Source organism: Miniopterus natalensis, chromosome X (genome assembly GCF_054644295.1).
Source record: "Miniopterus natalensis isolate mMinNat1 chromosome X, mMinNat1.hap1, whole genome shotgun sequence".
Classification (NCBI taxonomy): Eukaryota; Metazoa; Chordata; class Mammalia; order Chiroptera; family Miniopteridae; genus Miniopterus; species Miniopterus natalensis.
The window spans coordinates 10,137,145-10,156,238 of NC_142103.1; the positions used below are offsets into that span (position 1 = coordinate 10,137,145).

The window sequence follows — 19,094 nt, forward strand, 5'->3', positions numbered from 1 at the left end:
ACTGGATGTGGCAACTGGTTGTAACCATAGCTACCACTTAAATGCTTTTAGCTTACATGTTTAATTATACAAAAGTTAACAGTTGTCTACTGTCAAGATTAAGAAAATAAATAAGTAACTGTAAAACATGAGTTGGACTAAAAATGCTTTTGAGAGTTAGGTTGGTTTTTCTTTGGTTCGTTTGATTGTTTTAAAACTTAAATATTGTTGTACCATCATTTTACTGTACCCTTCTCACAGCATCTCTACAGATGCAAGTTTTATTTATTTTATTTTTATTATTTATTTATTTATTTATAATTTTTTTTTTATTTAAAGTATTACAGATGTCCCTTTTTCTCCCCAATGACCCTCCCCGCCCCCCCCCTCGTTCCTTCCCCCTCCCCAGTCCCTCTCCCCACCATTGTCCCTGTCCTTGGGTTGTGCATATATGCATGTAAATTCTTTGGTTACTCTCTCCCCCTCCACCCCCTCTCCCCCCAGATGCAAGTTTTAATTAGTGCTTTTAGCTCTTCCTGTGGTAGCTTCTCTACTTTTGCAGGTTTAGTTGGTTCCTTCTTACTTTGCCTCCACTGTTGCCTGCTCACTCTGCTTTTCAGTTGGTTGCTTTCTGCAGTCTGGATTACCAATCTTACTGACAAGGATTTTGAGCTTTCCTCAAGGGGAGGTTACTTAGGATTGCAGTTTTTCACATTTTGCAGACAGATCCTCTACAACCAGTTTGGCCAGAATGTTTCTTGTCTGACACAGATAGGAAGACTGCTTTAGGGAGAGTCTGCTGCCACCAGCCACTGCTGCTACTGCAATTTCCAGGGCAGTGGGAAAAAGTGGATTGGCTTAGTGGCCAGACAGAATTGAGTTTTGTTATTCCAGTTTATTTTTACTTTTGGATGCAGTTGCCTTTATATTTTTAATTGAATTTATTGGGGTGACATTGGTTCACAGAACTATGCAGGTATCAAGTGTACAACTCAACAAAGCATCATCTGCACACTATCGTGCAGCCATCACCCAAAACAGAGTCTCTTTCTGTTCCCATTTATGCCTCCTTTGCCCACCTCCACCTACCCCCAGCCCTCTACACCACACCATTACCTCTTTCTTATTAGCACCCTAATAATAGAGAAAAGCATTATAACAAAAGTTTAGACTTCAAAGGTAGAACTTCAATCTCCATTTGGTAAACAAAATATGAACTCCACTTTAAAAGTTTATGCTAGGTTTTGCAATATTTGATTTAAGGCTACTTTCCAAGTTTTCTTTGCTCTCTACTTTTTTTTTTTTTGCCTTGGGGATGACTGTTATAGTGAATAACAAGTACATCCTCTCCTTGCCCATCATTTTTAAATGGATAGACTTTCACAGAGCAGTGTATCTATTGTGGTGCAGATTTTGATATTATGTACTGAGAGTTTATAGTTCAACCTTTTCAGGTGTTCATTTTTATTTGATGACATTGATAAATAGAGCTATCTTATATTTATAAGTTAAAATCTATTTCTAACTATATTTAATTGTAATTATTGTGCAGTTATCATTTTTGAAATCTAGAGGTTTGGAGAAACCTGAACTAGTTTCATCATTTCCAGATAGAGGGTGACCAAGTGGGGTTATTTGATGATTTGAAGGTATGGAACTATTACTGACTTAGAAACTTGGGTGGTTTATCAGACTAAAACCTGAATTTCTACCCTAGAATCATACTGAAACTAAGATTTACTTAGAGTGGCTTTTATCTTTAACAGAATAGAATTCTTGAACATTATATCATGTAAAACAGTAGTTTGCATTTATCATATCCAATCAACAAACATGTATTATCTATGACCCTTCATCTTCGGAGTTAAGGTATTAGTTTCACAACAGCTGTTTTAAATGTGTTTTATTACTAAGTCAAGATCTTATACTGTGGATGTGAATAGATTATTCTTTAAGATGTGTGTCTGGGTTAGGCAGAAGAATAGGCAGCTGTCTGGGTTTTAGTCCTGATTTTTCTATGGATCCTTTGTCTTCTGGCCTTTATTCCTTAGAGGTCACCTAATAAATACCACTCTGCTAATGCATCAGCTTGACTACTTTTTATAATTGTACTCAAGGAAACATCTATCAGAAATTGAATTAATATCTAAGTGCTCTCTCTATGTAATAGAATATATATTTTTAAACTTAATACATTTTTAAAATCCTGTATTCAGATTGAAGCCACCAGCTGCACACACAACCAGAAATTATGCTTGTATATTAATATACATAGACAACCAAGGACAGACTCAGGGGTTCCTCAAAACAATCATATTTCTATTTATTTATTCATAGGTACTAAGTGTGTCCCACCTATACTCAGATATAGGGTAAGAAACACTTCATCCTCCGTTAAACTAGACATCAGTGCAGACCTCACTTTCAGTTTTCCACAGAGATTCATCTTCAAACCATGTGAAAGCACACCTCTTTCTAAGCATAAACAATACAATCCACTCTTTGCAGAAGATTTTTAGGGACCTTCTTACCTCTCACTTATCATATTCTCTTGAATTTGGCCTCAGGTTTTTGAAATGGTTCAAGAATGTTTTGTAATTCACTTTTGTCTTGAAACTGTACTTCCTCAATGGGGACAGTGATTTGTTGGACATAGTCTCAGCCCCCTGGTTTTAAATTACGAATTTCCTTCCTGCCTCCCACAGTACAAAACTTAGGCATTCTAAGCTTTAAGGATATGCAGTATACCAATATTCAAATGTATAAAAGAAGAGTCAAAAGCAGGTCTATATGAAGCTTGGTGGTACAGGGACACCTAATTTATTTTTTTAAATGTGTTTCTGAGGGGAAGGGGGTTTGGAAGGATGAAGAGGGTAAAGGGAGTTAACTATGTGGTGACGGAAGGGGACTAGACTATGGGTCATGAGCACACAGTGCAGTATACAAATGATGTCTTATATAATTGCGCACTTGAAACTTATATGAAGTTATTAACCAAAGTCACCTCAATAAATTTAATTTAAAAAAGATTAAGCCAAAGAAAGAAAGAAAGAGAGAGAGAGAGAGAGAGAGAAACCTCATACACAGACAACAGCAGGGTGATTACCAGAGGGGAAGGGAGGTGGGGGAGGTGGAAGAGGGTATGGGGGGGATAAGTGGTGATGAAAGGAGACTTGGGGTGAACACACAATACAGTGTACAAATGATGTGTTACAGAATTATACACTTGAAACCTAAATAATTTTATTAACCAATGTCACCCCAATAAAAGAAAAAATGTGTTTCTGAGGAACTGAATAGGTAAATTCCATATTTTAAAAAACAAATCTGACTTAAATGTGAAATATTAGCTTGACATTTTAAAATATTTCTATGTGGAATAAAAAAAAATATTGCTCCTATAATACAAACAACTGCTCCTCATTTCTCTGATTTGTAGATTGGATGTGGGTGGGAATAATGGGTTTTCTTAAAATAAGGCACACCTATACTCTGTATCCTCACATCGAGTTTATCAAGGAATGACCTCTTTGTTAAAACCTGATTTCTTGACCTGATCTCCCACAGTGTCTTGTGGTTTCTTCCCACTTAATTAGCCCAGTGACTCAAGTGTACTTTCCTGTCCCCTGATCTCTACTTAGCCATCGTATATGCATATATCAAAAATAATTATGTGCTTGTATATTTATATATGAGATATAGCAGTAATTTGTATAGAAGCCCTATAAACATATGTATTTACCTATTTATCCAAGTTCCATGGTCTCCAAGACCAGCAGCCACAGTCCATATTGCTAGGGTTTTTCTATTTTTTTTCTATATGTTGCTATTTATTCTAAATATTCTTATTTTGCTTCTTAATCTTTTACATGACATACTAACTGTATTCAATACTGAAGTGTAACCACTTCTGAAGTGAAATGACATCTTATCTAACGGTACTGAAAATGCTATTTGTTTTATTTAGAATGGAAAGTGGACGCTCTTCTTTCTTTTTTGCACTGAAAGAGTTTAACCCATCTCCAGTGTTGGCAATGATAATGGTACTTGTGATTTGTTTTAAAAGGATATGCACTAGTAATCTCATTTTAGCCTTTCATTTTCTTCCTTACTACTCTGCCCCTTGGCTTCATTTGCCACTTTATGGGGAAGAATGCACCTGAGGTTTTCTTTGCTTCTACATTTGCCATGATATGTAGACTAGTTTATGGAGAAATATATCAGCTGCCTGCTGTGCATTTAAATTCGCCACTTCCCTGCTGCATTTGTATGTAGCAATGGAAAGACAAATAGATGAATGCAGGGCCATTTTTGTCAGGGAAAGTTTTTGGATGCATACATTACCAAGCACACATATCATTAAATATGAGTTTAATATCTGGAAGCAAAAGTGGTAGTACATCAACTTTGTCTACAGAGGAGAAAAGGGGTCACTGTTGATGGGAACTACATGGAAGCGTATTCTTCCTTATCAGTCAGAGAAATGAAGAGATGAGAATTGGTCTTTTAGGCCATCTGGTTCCTACCCCAGGGACCAGTAGAGGATTGGTCCTTCCATTATTACATTCTTAGTGCTGGTTATTTTTGTTACATATTTCCATAGCTTTGCAGTAACTTCAAATGCTTCAGCAACCATAGCTCCTCCACTTGTCTTGACCAGAAAAGTTCAGGTTATATCTCATTTCAAAGGACATGTTTCCTTTCCAACTTTTGGAAAGCCTTATTCCACCAAACTATGTTCAAGTTACTGGGATTCAGCCTTTAAGATAACTTATGTCTACTTGCCCCTATCTAACATTTTCCTTATCTTTTTTGTTTTGTTTTTCCTATTCTGAGTGTTCTTAAAAAATTTTAGGAATTTTGTTACTGTATAGTAATTTAACATCTTAAAATTACACCACTGAAACCAACTATTATTTTTTACAAAGGATAGAAATGGGAAGGGAGGGATGTCCAGGAAATGCCTCAATATATCTCTTTTTTCTCTCCTTCTTCTCCTCCTTCCCCTCCCTCCCCCTGCGCGCGCGCGCACACACACACACACACACACACACACACACACTGGCCTTGTGTCAAACCAGATATTCACAGTGCTATTTGGATGGGGGTGGGCATGCAGGGAAGGGAGTGGAGGACCTGAAGTGGGGTTTGGGGCATGAGAATCAGATATGCTAAGGAAGCAGTGAATTAGAGAATTTCCAAGTCATGACCATAGGGAACATTTCCTTAGTTATACAGATGAGGAAGATGAGGCCCAGAGAGTTAATGCCTAAATTGGCTGACTTCTCTGGAGCCCACCGTTGTTTCCTACACCAAGCTGAAGGCAAAGATTGTGGGAATTAAGAGTACAAGGTCAAAGTCCTGGATTTGCCATCTGTCCATTTATTCATTCAGTTAATTAACATGTATTTATTGACCAAATATGATATGCCAGATACTGTACTACGTTCTCAGGATACCATATTGTCCCTGACCTCAAGGAGCTTATAGTTTACTCACCAAATGCTAGTGGGAAATAGAGAATAGAGAAATAGGCAATAATAACACAGAATGATATATTTCCATAGCACATGTAGGAGGCTAGCAGAGCATATAAGAGGTGCCCCCTAACCCAGTTTTAGGTAACTAGGGATAGCTTCCTGGCAGAGGTTATCTGGGCCAAGGTGGGGCAGAGTATTACAGGCTGATGTTAAAGTATATGCAAATCTCTGAGGCAAGAATTGAAAATAGTTCAGTCTGACTAGAGAATTTAGCATAGCTAAGGGTTCGAGGAAAGTGTGGTTAGGGGTTGGTTAAGGGAGCTATGGTGTATGGACTGCAAAGATAAGCAGGAGCCAGGTCATAAAGGACCTTATTTACCATGCCAGGGAATTTGAAGTTCTATGGTCTAAAAGCAATAAAGAAGTCATTGAAGAATTTTTAAGTCAGGGTGTGACATGGTCATATTTTCCTTTTAGATGGATCACCCACTCTGCCTGTAACTGAAGAGTTGATTGGAGACAGAAAGATACGTGAGGAAGCTGTTGTAGTAATCTACCTGGGCTGAGATAATGGTGGCTGAGATGAAGCAGAGGGTTCACATTTGAGATAGGAAGTAGAGTTCATAGCTCTTGGTTACTGGATGTGGAGAGTGAGGGAGAGAAAAACATGGATAACTCCTAGGCTTTTGGACTGAGCAGCTAGGTGGGTTGGATGCCATCTACTGACATGGAGAACCTGGGAGAAGGAGCACGATTATTGAGTAAAGATAATGGGTTAAGTATCCTTGGGATGCCAAGACTGAGAACAATATGGACTGAAGATATAGATATCAGAGTTATCAGCATATATAAAGATTTGAATTGAAGTCACAGGATCACCCCGAGCCAGTCTGAGGAAGGTGCCCTTAGACTTTATTTGGCCTTAGACTCCTTTAATTATATGACAGTTATGGACTCTCTCCTCATAAAATACACATATGCGATTCTGCCTGCAATTTTAGAAGGTTCATAGACCTCTGGAAGCATATCTATGAACCCTTATGATGTTTAGATTAAGAACCCCTGGTTGTGAAATAGAATAAAAGAGACATAAAAATGAAATACTCGGATTTAAGAAATGGGTACCGGAAGAGAGGTCCATGAAGGAATCTGAGAAGGAGAAACGAGATACAGATAGGGGGTGTCACAGAAGGCAAGGGAAGAGTTTCAAACAAGCTTGGTGGTCAGCAGAGTTAAGTGCTGCCCAGAGAAAGAATAAGATAAGGACTGAAAAGTTACCATTGGCTTTAGCAACAAAGAGTGTCAGTGACCTTTGCAAGGGTTGTTTCATTAAAATGCTGTGGACAGAGCCCAGAATGCAATGATTTAAGAAGTGGGTGAGAGGAGGGGAAGTGGAAACAGTAAGTGCTGGCCACGCATTTCCAAGGTGGGGGAGTGAGGCTTGTCTTTTTTTCTTTTAAGCTTCCTATGCTATTTTCTGGTTTCTTACCATTAAAAAAAAAAGAACAAATAAACCAGAGAAATCAAATCCATAAGAAATGGAGTTTCACATATTTCCGATGCTTCTATCTAATATTAATAAACAATGATTTATTGTTTTAAATCCCTACAGTTCTATATCTCTTTCTCAGCTTTGCTTAAAGTGTCTATAGGCCCAGAATCTACAGTGCCTCAGGCAGTCCTAAATTAGCACTATAGGTGTATTCAGGTCAGCCTGGCTAGGATGAGAGAGGCAATAAGGCCGGCTTTAGACCCTTGATTGAAGAGCCAGCTTTGTAATACCCAGCTTAGTAATTATGGGGGCTTTATGTTTGCATGTGGGAACCTTAGTTAAGCTTTGTCATAGGTTTTCCAAAACAGCTGGGGCTTTTAGTCTATGAAGACATTAATTTGCGTCTCCAGGGGCTATGCATAAATCAAACTGGGAAAGAGGGCAGGAGGAGTGAATTTCTTTGTGTGAATCCCAGCTCCCTGTTAACTGTTTAATTGAGGAGAAGGAAGGAGTCCTATGACAATTACTGAATTAGGGATGCTCTATTATCTTCTGCTTGATGTATTCTTACTTGGTGCATTTATGCTAAGAAAGACATAAACCCTGTCTCTCCTAAGAGGATCCTGCTTTGTTGATGTTCAGCAGAAATGTAGACTCAGATTTCACAGTTCCCATTGTCTCAAAGGGAGGCTTAATGTTGGTGGTGATGGTTGTTCATTTAAACTTTGATCCTCTCTTCTTACCATCTGCTGTGTAGTGGCCTCTCAGTCACAGTTCAAGGATAACAGCAAGGATCCACCTGGGAAAAGCAGAGTAATATCACAGGCATTTGGAAATTCTGCTCTTTCTTCCCTCCAGCCGCAGAGAAGATTATTGGGAGATTGCATCATCACTAAAGCATGTTGTCATGTTGGAGTGAATTAATGATTGGAAGTGAGCCTGCCCCTAAATTCTTCTGACCATTGGAAATATAAGTATAAATGATGCAATGATGAGCCAAGGTTTCTACCTCCCCCACTATTTGGGGCTTGTCTTTCAGCCACTGCATGAATCTAACTGAAGAATATAGAAAACGGGTGTTCTTTGAGGTTTCCTTGTTTTCCTGTGTGCTGCCTTTTTAGTCTCATGGAGAAATAGGTGATAGCAAATAGAATATACTCTGAAAAATACTATAGGAACCTCTACCCCACCAGTGTGTGTGTGTGTGTGTGTGTGTGTGTGTGTGTATACACTCCTGCGCACGCGGGTGCATACATGTGTATGCGATTTACTAAACATTCTTGACATTTAGGAGCACACTCATAGAGGGAAAGAATCATACTGTCCTCTAAAACAGTCCTGTGATACCACTGTCAGAGTCCAAATACCAGAATTCATAGCCATGACTCAATATGATGTTTCTTGAATTAGAAGCCCCCCCAAAAAATACCCCCACAAATTGTACCAGTGTTCTATGGGACATTTTTTTTAAATTAATTACTATAACCAGTGACTTAAGACTTCTGTTGGGTCATGTAGCTATAGGTTTTGTACAAGCAGAGTAAGAGCTTTAATAAAATACTTTCTTAAAGGATTGTATAAAAGAGTTTGGCCTATCCAAAAGATCAGCCTGCACATGGAAACCTCCTATAAACCAATAATTTTATATGCACTAGGGGCCAAGAGCATTGCTTCACAGTACTTTGACTACTACGTTAACAGTTAAATTAATAACAACATTTTAAAACATGCTCAGTGTGTGATTGCTGATGCAGTCGTGGGTGATATATGTTCTCAGCCATTCTTACAGCATAGTACTAAGTTGAGCTGTGTATACTGAAGGTCAGGTTCCAAGCCATTTCTTATGGTTAATACATTGTAAATGGTCTTGCTCAGTGCAGCTCTCTCTATTGTACCTCAGTTATAGATGTTGAACTCTTCCCTTCATCTTGGATATATAATGATAATCTTTGTAAAACACAATTTAATTAAGTACTTTAAAATTATATAAGCAAGAGGTTGGGAGAAGTGTTCAACTGTTTCAGTTCTCTATTAAAATTACAAAATTTGTTTAAAAATGCCATTTTGTCTGGGATATTCCTCAGCAATACCTAATTTTAAAAGGCATTTGTAGCCCTGTCGGCATGGCTCAGTGGATTGAGTGTTGACCCATGAACCAGGAGGTCATGGTTTGATTCCCTGTCAGGGCACATGCCCGGTTACAGTCTCGATGTCCAGTAAGGAGTGTGCAGGAGGCAGCTGATCAGTGATTCTCTCTCATCATTGATGTTTCTGTCTCTCTCTCCCTCTCCCTTCCTCTCTCTGAGATAAATAAAAAAACATATTTTTTAAATAAGGCAGTTGTGATGTGGGAAAATATGATTATTTAATTAGTCATAAGGCTACAGAATAGAACTACACATTATTGGGCCCAGAAGTGATATTAAAATTTAATCCAACCCTCTCATTTTACAGATTAGGAAACTATGATCTAAATAGGACAAATGATTTATTCAGAATCATATACTAATAAGTGGCATAGATAAGGCTCTATCTCAAGTTTCATGAATCTCAGTGATCTCAATAGTCTGTATTGCCTCCAGAACATTGGAAAGGTAGACTCGCTTTATACTTTCAAAGCATGCATTCTACCTCTCTGCATGCCTAGAGATACTTAATCAGTACCAACCAACAAGATTAAAATTATCTTTTTAATTCAATAGTTTGCTTTGGAAAGCAACCACATAAAATGGATTGGAAGAGACACTTTGGCAGTAATGCCCCTCAATATGTGTGGCAGGAATTAGATTCTCTGCATTATGTATGCATTGCAGCCTGCTAAGACAGCAGATTCCTGGGAGAGAGCTACTGGAGCGGGCCCGTACAACTGCTCTAATTCAATAAGTAACTTGAAGTTTTGATGGGATCGATCACTCATTAGCCTGTGGGCCAGGAAAAAGGAAATCAATGAGCAAAAAAATCATGGTGATAAGAGAGTGTACCTAATCCCTGTCTTGCCACATATGCCTTTAGCTGAGCTGTATCTTCCCAAGATTAAAGAATTTTAAAGTTGAAGTCTCACTCTACTCTGCATGGCATACTTGGGTCACAAATTTGGAATAAGGCTTTCCATTCCAGATACTACATCTTAAGAAAGATGCTTGACAAACTAAAACAAAAATGGTCAGGGACTAGAAAACCCTGTCATATAAAGAAAAGTTAGAAATTGGTCTTTTTAATACCTGTGAAAGGAGAAACTTAGGCATGGAGAAAGGGATGGGAACTGATATATTTTTAAGTACCTACTGTGTGCCAAGCATTTTGCATATATTATCTTGTTCATACCACCCTATGCAGGAGGTATTACCTTTCTTGGAGGTTATCTAGTTTGAACTTATCAGATAACTTGCCTGTTATAGAATTAATAAGGAGCAGAGATTGATACAGAGCTCTAAAGCTCATGCTTTAAATAGGAGTCTTCAAATATTTGAGGAGCTGATATAAAGAAGAGGATTGGTGATTGATGTGGTCATGATAGTAATAGTTGAGCACTTATTTTGTGTCAGGAACTGTACTAAGCGCTTGACTTATATTAATATGTTTAATCCCTTCAATAATCCTATGACATAGGTACTATTATTTCCATTTTACATATAAGGAAGCCAAAGCACAGATTAAGTAATGTCTAGATGCTACTATCAGGCATGATGTGCATGAGGTTCCTTCACTATAAGATAAATTCAGAAGCCCATTTCAATTCTAAAATTATATGAATCTAAGTGGGCACATCTACTGGTTAGTGAGCAGCTATGCTCTTTCTAGGCCTTTTGGGGACTTAGATGGGCATTCATATCTCACAGATGGACAAGCTTCACTTCTGTTACTATGTATATAAGCTTTTAGCATGGAAGTATGAGTTAATGCCCTGGTCCATCAAATGGAGAGAAGCTATTCCAAGGCTCTGTTGCAAGAACAAATTTAGAAATCACTGGAGAAGGCCAAAAGAAATCTGTTAATGAAAATTGATTAGCCTCTAGGATTCTCTTTTCTCATTGCAAGAGTTTATAATCTAAATGAATTAAGTACTCACATTCAAATTCCAACTCCTTCACTTTATCATAATTCCTTGCATTAACCTGCCATATGGTTCTTTCCTTTCCAGTCTTGTTATAATGTCACTTATCTATTCATTCAGACACCATTGTATTTATAATATTGGCCTATTATAAAAGCCATCTGTGCTTTATAAAGCATTTTCACCCAGAGCACAAAGGGTTTCATTTAATTTTTTTAAAAATGTACCATGCCGTGAGGAAAATAACCCACAGATATAGCTAAATAGCTAACCCTTTACCCTCTTCCTCAGCCTTTCTGTACCTTTCTTTGCCTACCTTTCTAAAACAAAATAAAGTATTTCAAAAGAAAAGTGACCTCTTCAGGAATTCCATCACTGTCAGTGGTAAAAGTGAGAAGATGCTATCGTTAACCTCCTTTGCTCAGTGGCTCTTGAGAGAATTGTAAAGGCACTAGTGTAGCTTATCAGTACTTCCTATGGCAAAGATGACACTGGGTGGGCCACCTGGGAAGGCAATGGCACAGAGAGAAGTTAGCCAAGAACTGCTCTGGAAAAATACAAACATAAAAGCTTAAGATTTTTTAATCAGCGGCTCCTCAAAGTGCCTGGAATACCTATAGTAGGTCGGTTGAATCTTTGAATGTGTCCATTCTTTCTGGAGACTCACTGATCAATTTGTCATTATGCATTGTACTAAAAATCAAAAATTAGAGTCCACCTACACTGACTGTGAGTCCATATGTCTTGCCAAAGTTATATGAAGTTTTTATAAAATTCCCAGATGCTCAATCCCCTAGAGAAGGGAATTTTCTAACTGTGGTCTCATTTCACAGCTAGCTTTTCTCTCAGTTCAACTTTACTTAAAGCACAAATGATATTTCAGAAACAGTGCATGAGGCTTATATTACTAGAACAATCTTTTATTGAATTTATTGCGGTGACATTGGTTAATAAAATTATATAGGTTTCCGGTGTACAATTCTGTAATACATCATCTGTATATTGTATTGTGTCAAGTCTCCTTCAATGGCCATTTATCCCCCTTTACCCTTTTCTACCTCCCCCACCCCCCTTTCCCTCTGGTAATCACCATACTATTGTCTGTGTCTGTGAGCCAGTCAGAGAAAGAGAAGTACCATATGTTTTCACTTATATGTGGAATCTAATGAACAAAATAAACTAACAAACAAAATAGAAACAGACTCATAGATACAAAGAACAGACAGCTGTCAGAGTGGAGGGGACTTTGGGGGCTAGGAGGAAAAGGTGAAGGGATTAAGCAAAAAAAAAAAAACACCCCAAAAACCAGTTTTATTGACCTAACTGAGACCTTTGATTTAGTCACCCATAAACATTTCTTCAAAAATCCCATGTTTCTGGGCTTAGCAGTGACCCTGTAAAATGGCTTTCTATCCATTTAGTTCTTGCCAACTTAGCCTCGACCTGGAGGTCCAAAATACTTGCAGACTGTCATTTTTAGTGAAGATTAACTGAAGCCTCTCTTTGGCTGATGGTGAAGGAGAGTTCAAAGACTAAGCTCCATTTGCTACCACAAAAAGGTTCTTTTGAAATCATCCCCCTCTTTCTAGCAGATCTGCTTGTATCAAGGGTACACATTTTAGCAGAATTTATTTCTCGAGTTGCTTTCACTGTATGTTATCCCCAAAGGCAAAACATTCATGGTAATACATTGACATAGCTTATTTCAGTAGAGTAATAGAATGCCAGAGCTAAATGGGATGTGATAGAATCTTGAGCTTGATATCCTTGTTTTATAGATGGGGAAAACTGAGACCTATAGGTGTTAAATGACTCATCTGAAGCCGTAAAACTAATTAGCGTTAGAGCCTAGAATAGAACCCAGGTCTCAGGACTCCTAATCAAGTGCTTTTTCTACTATGTCATGCTGTTTCATGCCTAGCTAATTCACTGCATGACATTTTGATCAATGATGGACTGCACATGTGACATTGTTCCATCCCATTAGATTATAATGGAGCTGAAAAATTTCCTATTGCCTAGTGATATCATAGCCATTGTAATGCCCTAGTGCAAAGGTTGCAAAAGTCAACAGGGCTATGGTTGAGATGGCAAAAATTTTAACCTAGGTTTGTATAGCCTGGGTGATATTGACTAATGAGTTGTTGGAACTGGAATGGGAATGCATAGTTTAAGAAGATGCAAGAGAAGAGGAAACTACGGGAGAAGAAAAAGAGGAACTCCCAAGGAAATGCATAGTAATAGGTTTAGAAGAAACCTTCACAGACCTCAACAAACTCATTAAAAAGTTTGAAAACATGGACCACAACACCAAAAGGTTTCCATTAATAGAGAGGAATGTTCATGGTACATTATCTGCTTACAGGCAAATCTATGATGAAAGAAAAGGAAACAAACCGAGCAAACCCACCATGGACATATTTCTGAAAAGAGTGACACCTCCTCAAGAGAGCCTCGGGTGGGTCCTTCAGGAGGTGTCCCAGAAGAAGGAATTCTTATAGGAGATGACTGTTACTGCCCCTGAAGATCTTCCAGTAGGACAAGATGTGGAGATGGAAGACAGTGATATTGATGATCCTGACCTTGTGTAGGCGTAGACTAAAGTGTGTGTTTATGTCTTAGTTTTTAACAAAAAAAGTTTAAAAAGTAAAAAAAAAAAAAAAAAATTTTTTAATTTTCTATAGAAAAATTTCTATAGAAAAAACTTGTAGAATAAGGATATAAAGAAAGAAAATAGCCCGCCCGGGCATGGCTCAGCAGTTGAGTGTTGACCTAGGATCCAGGAGAACGAGGTTCGATTTCCAGTCAAGGCACATACCTGGTTGCAGGCTCGATCCCCAGTCGGGAGCAGGCAGGAGGCAGCTGATCAGTGACGACTCTCTCATCATTGATGTTTCCATCTCTCTCTCTCCTTCTCCCTTCCTCTCTCTGAAATCAATAAAGATATAAAAAGAAAAAGAAAGAAAATATTTTTGTATAGCTATACAATGTGTTTTTGTTTTAAGCTGATGTTACTACAAAAGAGTCAAAAAGTTAAATTAAAAAGCTTATAAGGTAAAAATGTTACAGCAAACTAAGGTTAATTATTGAAGAAAAATATTTTTTAAATTTAGTGTAGACTAAGGGTACAGTGTTTATAAAGTCTCCAGTAGTGTACAGTGATGTCCTAGGCCTTCACACTCATCACCACTCACTGATTCACCCAGAGCAGCTTCCAGTCCTGAAAGATCCATTCATGATAAGTGCCCTAATCAGGTGCACTATTTTTATTTTTTATACTTGACTTTTACTGTACCTTTTCATGTTTAGATATATAAATACTTGCAGTTATGTTATAATTGCCTACAGTATTCAGTAAGCAATTATAAAAAAAGTTTTTTTTAATTTTCTATAGAAAAATTTCTATAGAAATTTTAGCTTAGGAGCAATAAACTATACCATATGGCCTAGGTGTGTAGTAGGCTATACCATCTAGGTTTGTGTAAGTGCACTCTATGATGTTTGCAAAATTATGAGATCACCTAATAATGTGTTTCTAAGAATGTATCTCAATCATTATACACATGACTGTATATCAGTATATATTATATAGATATGTCTGTTATATATTCTATGAGTGGCAACATAGCCTAGCAATTAAGAGCAGACCTGGGTTTGAATTTTACCCCTTATTACTTGTGTGAATTTACATATATAACCTTCTCTGAGCTTCAGTTGTCTCATCTGTAAAACTGAAATAATAACACCCATCTGTTAAAATTATAGTGAGGATTAAATGAGAAAATGTATATAAAGCACTTTGCAAAGTACCTTGCACATAGTAAAATCTCCATGAATGGTAGCTATTTTTATTATATAGCTTTTCCCTGAATAACTCATTCAGTTCCCCCTCCCCACTCCCTAGGATAAGAATTCTCTTGGAAATCTTAATCTTATTTAACTAGTATGCAAATGTGTTTAAATGAAGCAACATTCTTCTAGCTAACCTGAGTCTAGCGTATCAGGTTTGTTTCTAAGTTAATTGCATCCTGATTTGGTTTTGTTCAGTATAACATCTATTTCCACAAACAGGAAATTGTCTTTTCTAGCTTTTGATTGGCAGGGATGGTTTTATAAACTTTATTGAATTACATTAGTGTTGTTCTGTGGTAGAGGAGACACTTTCATTATAAGCCTTTGTTCCTAGGTGCTTATCTTTTTCATAAAATTACCCTTTGGACTGAAATATCTTCAACTTGTTTTCTATTTCAGATGGGATGGGAAAAAATTGGAGGATGGGAAAGATGGAGAGATTTCTTATAACATTTTATTTGACTACTGAGTAATCACATTTTAAGATTTTCCTGTTTGCCCCAGTGGTTTCAAAATGTTAAAACCCCATAAGAACCGTAGAAACACACAACACAATTATTTTAAATAACAGCTTGGAGAAATTCTACAGGAAGCAACAGTGTGTATATGAGATTAGAGTCTTATGAAGACATGGTACCTGGCCCCAGAAGCTTTCTTTTTCAAATCATCTTTGACAACCCAGAATTTTTTTAACAAATAGATTTATTTAAATTGAACCCTGCTCTTTCATATTTCCAACTATCTTCCTTTCTCAACTTGGTTGAGAAATGTTTAATGTTTGTCGGGGAAACGGGGTGTGGGAAACAGGTACAAAGTAAACAAAAAGAAAAGATTACCCAAGAGTTAAGGAAAACAATGATTTGTATATGGAGTTGGAGGCTCAGCTAAGAGGCTGAGAAAAGGTTAATCAGGATTTAGGAAAGATGGGGGCATCATTTTAAGGAGAACTCCATTCATTAGGGATAATCACAACTATAGGGGGTATACCTGAGAAACTGAGAGGGATGTGGAGGCAACTGAAAGAGCATAAAGGCTACACCTAGGAGTGGAAGTGGAGTATAGAAACATCAAAAGTAGCAAGAAGTTATAGGCCCAAAGGTTGGCCTCTAGAGTAGAAACTAGAGAAAGGAAGAACAGGAAGGGACCATTTAATCACCCAAACCAGTATAAAGCTATGTGATTATTGCAAAATTGACTGTGACTTATCTCAACAACCCCCATTTAGAATGTAAACTCCATGAGAGTAGAGCTTATTATGTTTGTTCGCTGATATATTCCCAGCACCAAAAGCCATCCCTGGCTTATCATAGGCACTCACTAAATATTTGTTGAATGAATGAGTAAACTTACTTTTGGGTTTCCTCCCACCCTAATAAAGATAATTGTGTACTTGAACTGCCTTCATGTGCTGCATTGGAGTGATGGGGAAAAAGGGGTAAAGAAGGACACTTGAACCCAGGACACAAAGCATGAGACAGTCGAGAACTGAGCTCAAGGCAGGGATGGTTTGGAGAGCTGCCTTTAGAGAGTGTTCCATTTGTCTCAGTTAAAAGTGCCTGCATTTTACAGATTGCCTTTCCCTGGAGCTTGAGGTGTGCTATGATGGAATTAGAAAGGAGGGAAGCCGAAGTCAGGTTGCCCTGAGGAAGAGACTTCCTATTTGACTACGGACAAGCCTGTAGCAGTTGCTGTTCCATTGCCTGATTAAAAACAAAACAACAACAACAAACAAAAAAACAGCCTTAGAAATCAGAACTCCTTCTCTCCTTGTTACTATATTAAGCTCATTTAAACCTATACAGCCTCTCCGTGCGCTTGTTATGCCAGTTTCTAGAACAGAACCTGGCACCTAGAAGGCACTCAATGTAACATTCACTGAATGAATGACCCTGCCTGTTCATGTGGTTTTGAAATACCACCCAGTGTGTTGGGCCTCCTTCCACAGTCCCCTAAAGAACATAGGGCTATATCAGGAAGAGCAATTATGAGGAAATTGGAGAAAAGGAATGGGAAATAATTATAATTTCTATATGCTCAAATTCTGGTGCACTTTGGAATCTGCTAAGTGTCTGTCAGATGACTTACAGCTTCAAATCAACATGTAAAGCAGTTATTTTAAATGTTCAATGCTAAGACTGAAGAAGTTTAGCACCTGTTTTCCTTATAGGGTGAAAAGAAATTTAGTGCTATATGTATGCGTCCTTATACATGAATATTCACACTTGAGGTGACACTGTTAAAACATTTGTATCTTTCTTGTGTTTCTCTGGCCTATCAATTAATGTATTATACTTAAATATGTAATTTAAGACTTCCTCACTCCTAATCCCAAAGTATTTGAATTTAACCAACATTTTGCTACAAGGTGATATGTGTAGGTAGATGTGCTTTCTACAGGATGAAATTTGGAATTTGAATCTCAAAAGGTTTATAGGCAGGCCTTGAAGGCTCCTGCTCTAGAGTCCAGGAAGTCAAATATCATGAGCAATATTTTTAATAGTACAGTAGATGTGTAGGATGTGAAACTTGTACAGGAAACGTAGAACAAGAACATTTGGCAACTTGTGCTTCCTGTCTAAAATAACTGTTATGGAACATTAGTGGGAGGTAGCAGGCTTTGGAGAATTCTAACATTTTTCTTATTAGACTTCTTATACTACTGATTTTTTGTATTTTATACATTTTTTCTCTTATTTTTTGTTTTTAGAAAGGTCACATCTCAGGTGTGTGTGTATAAGGTATCTATATTTAGTTTCTACCTTTAGGTGCATTTGTTTCCATGAGTTACCTCTTCAACAACTGACATGGTATTGTTTGGGCAAGACATTCATTTTGAGCACTATAAGCTTTCTGATGGGAGTGCTGAAAACTCTAGCTATCTAAATTGATGTTAAAGAATCGATAAACTACTTAGCAGAGAGATAAATGACTTGAGGTAAAAATAACCGAGTAAAATGTAACTCCCACTTTCCGTTCAAGTGTGTGTAGTGAGCATATTTGACAAAGAAAGCCTTAAGCAATTACCATTCTTAAGGTCCTGTCCCTCATCTAGGTTAACTTTACAGATATGCTTTTTGCATTATGATCACCACCACAGAAGGAGGTCAGAATTTGTTGATTACATTTTGGCAAAAGGTTTGGGATTATGAAACCAGCCAGATTGTTTTCTTAAAAAGTCAGAATTTTATTCCCGTTTGGAGTATTTTTATTTTATAGCAGTGTACTGATAAGTGATTTAGGAGACCCGGAAAAGAGCTCTCCAGGTGAATATCTTGGATGACACTTATGGACTTCTTCCTTTTTAAAAAATTTATTTCAAGAACTATGTCTCATCCCCATTTGACCATCGTCTCCGATAGTTTTCAGTGAGATCCAGGAATTAATTCATTTTCTAATCCAGCAAAAATATATTGAGTGCCCGCTTGGTGCCAGATACTCTGTTAGCTATTATAAATACAACAGTGAAAAAAAGATATACAAAGGTCCCTACCATCATTGAGTTTTGAGGCAGATCAGTGAATGAATGAATGAATGAATGAATGAATGAATAAATAAATAAATAATAAATAAATGTATACATAAAATTTTTAATGACGTTGATAAGTGCTAGAATAGCACTTATGGATAAGAAAATTAGGCAGGGCCTACTTAGATATCATGGAAGGAAGGTTTCTCCAAAAAGATGCATTTCAGATCTGATGAATGAGAAGTCATCTGTCACACAAAGAGCCTGGGAAAGAGCAAGCACAGGTCTGTGAGGCAAGATAAGACTGGGTGTGTTGCAAGAACAGTGGAAAGACCAGCATAGTTGAATGAAAGAGAACATGGCATGAGAACAAGTTGGGAGAGGAAAACGGGGGCCAAATCATACAAGGTTTATGGACCTCAATAAGTTTGAATTTTATTCTAAAAGCAGTGGGCATCCATAGAAAGGTTTTAAGCATGAGAGTGATATGAATTGTTTTATATTTTTGTAAAGACTACTGTGGATCCTCTTGGAGAATGTGTTAAAAGTGGACAAGAATGGAGGCATGACATTGTATTAAAAGATTATTTATTCTAGGGATCTAGATAAGAGAAGATGGTCACTTGGATAAAGATGTTAGCAAAGATGAAGGGAAATGGAGAGATTCAAGATGTATTTTGAAGTTAGAATCAAAAGGCAAGAGTTACTGATGGTTGGGAAATACAGGACGCTGAAAAAGTAGGAGTTGAGGCTGACTTCTAGTAAAAAGAG

The 19,094-nt window shown here is 37.5% G+C and overlaps 1 protein-coding gene across 1 annotated transcript in view; it reads left to right on the forward strand.

Moving 5' to 3' along the window:
- Positions 1-19,094, forward strand: part of ENOX2 (ecto-NOX disulfide-thiol exchanger 2) — a 256,343-nt gene that overhangs the window by 39,986 nt on the left and 197,263 nt on the right. The gene's annotated exons all lie outside the window — the stretch shown is intronic.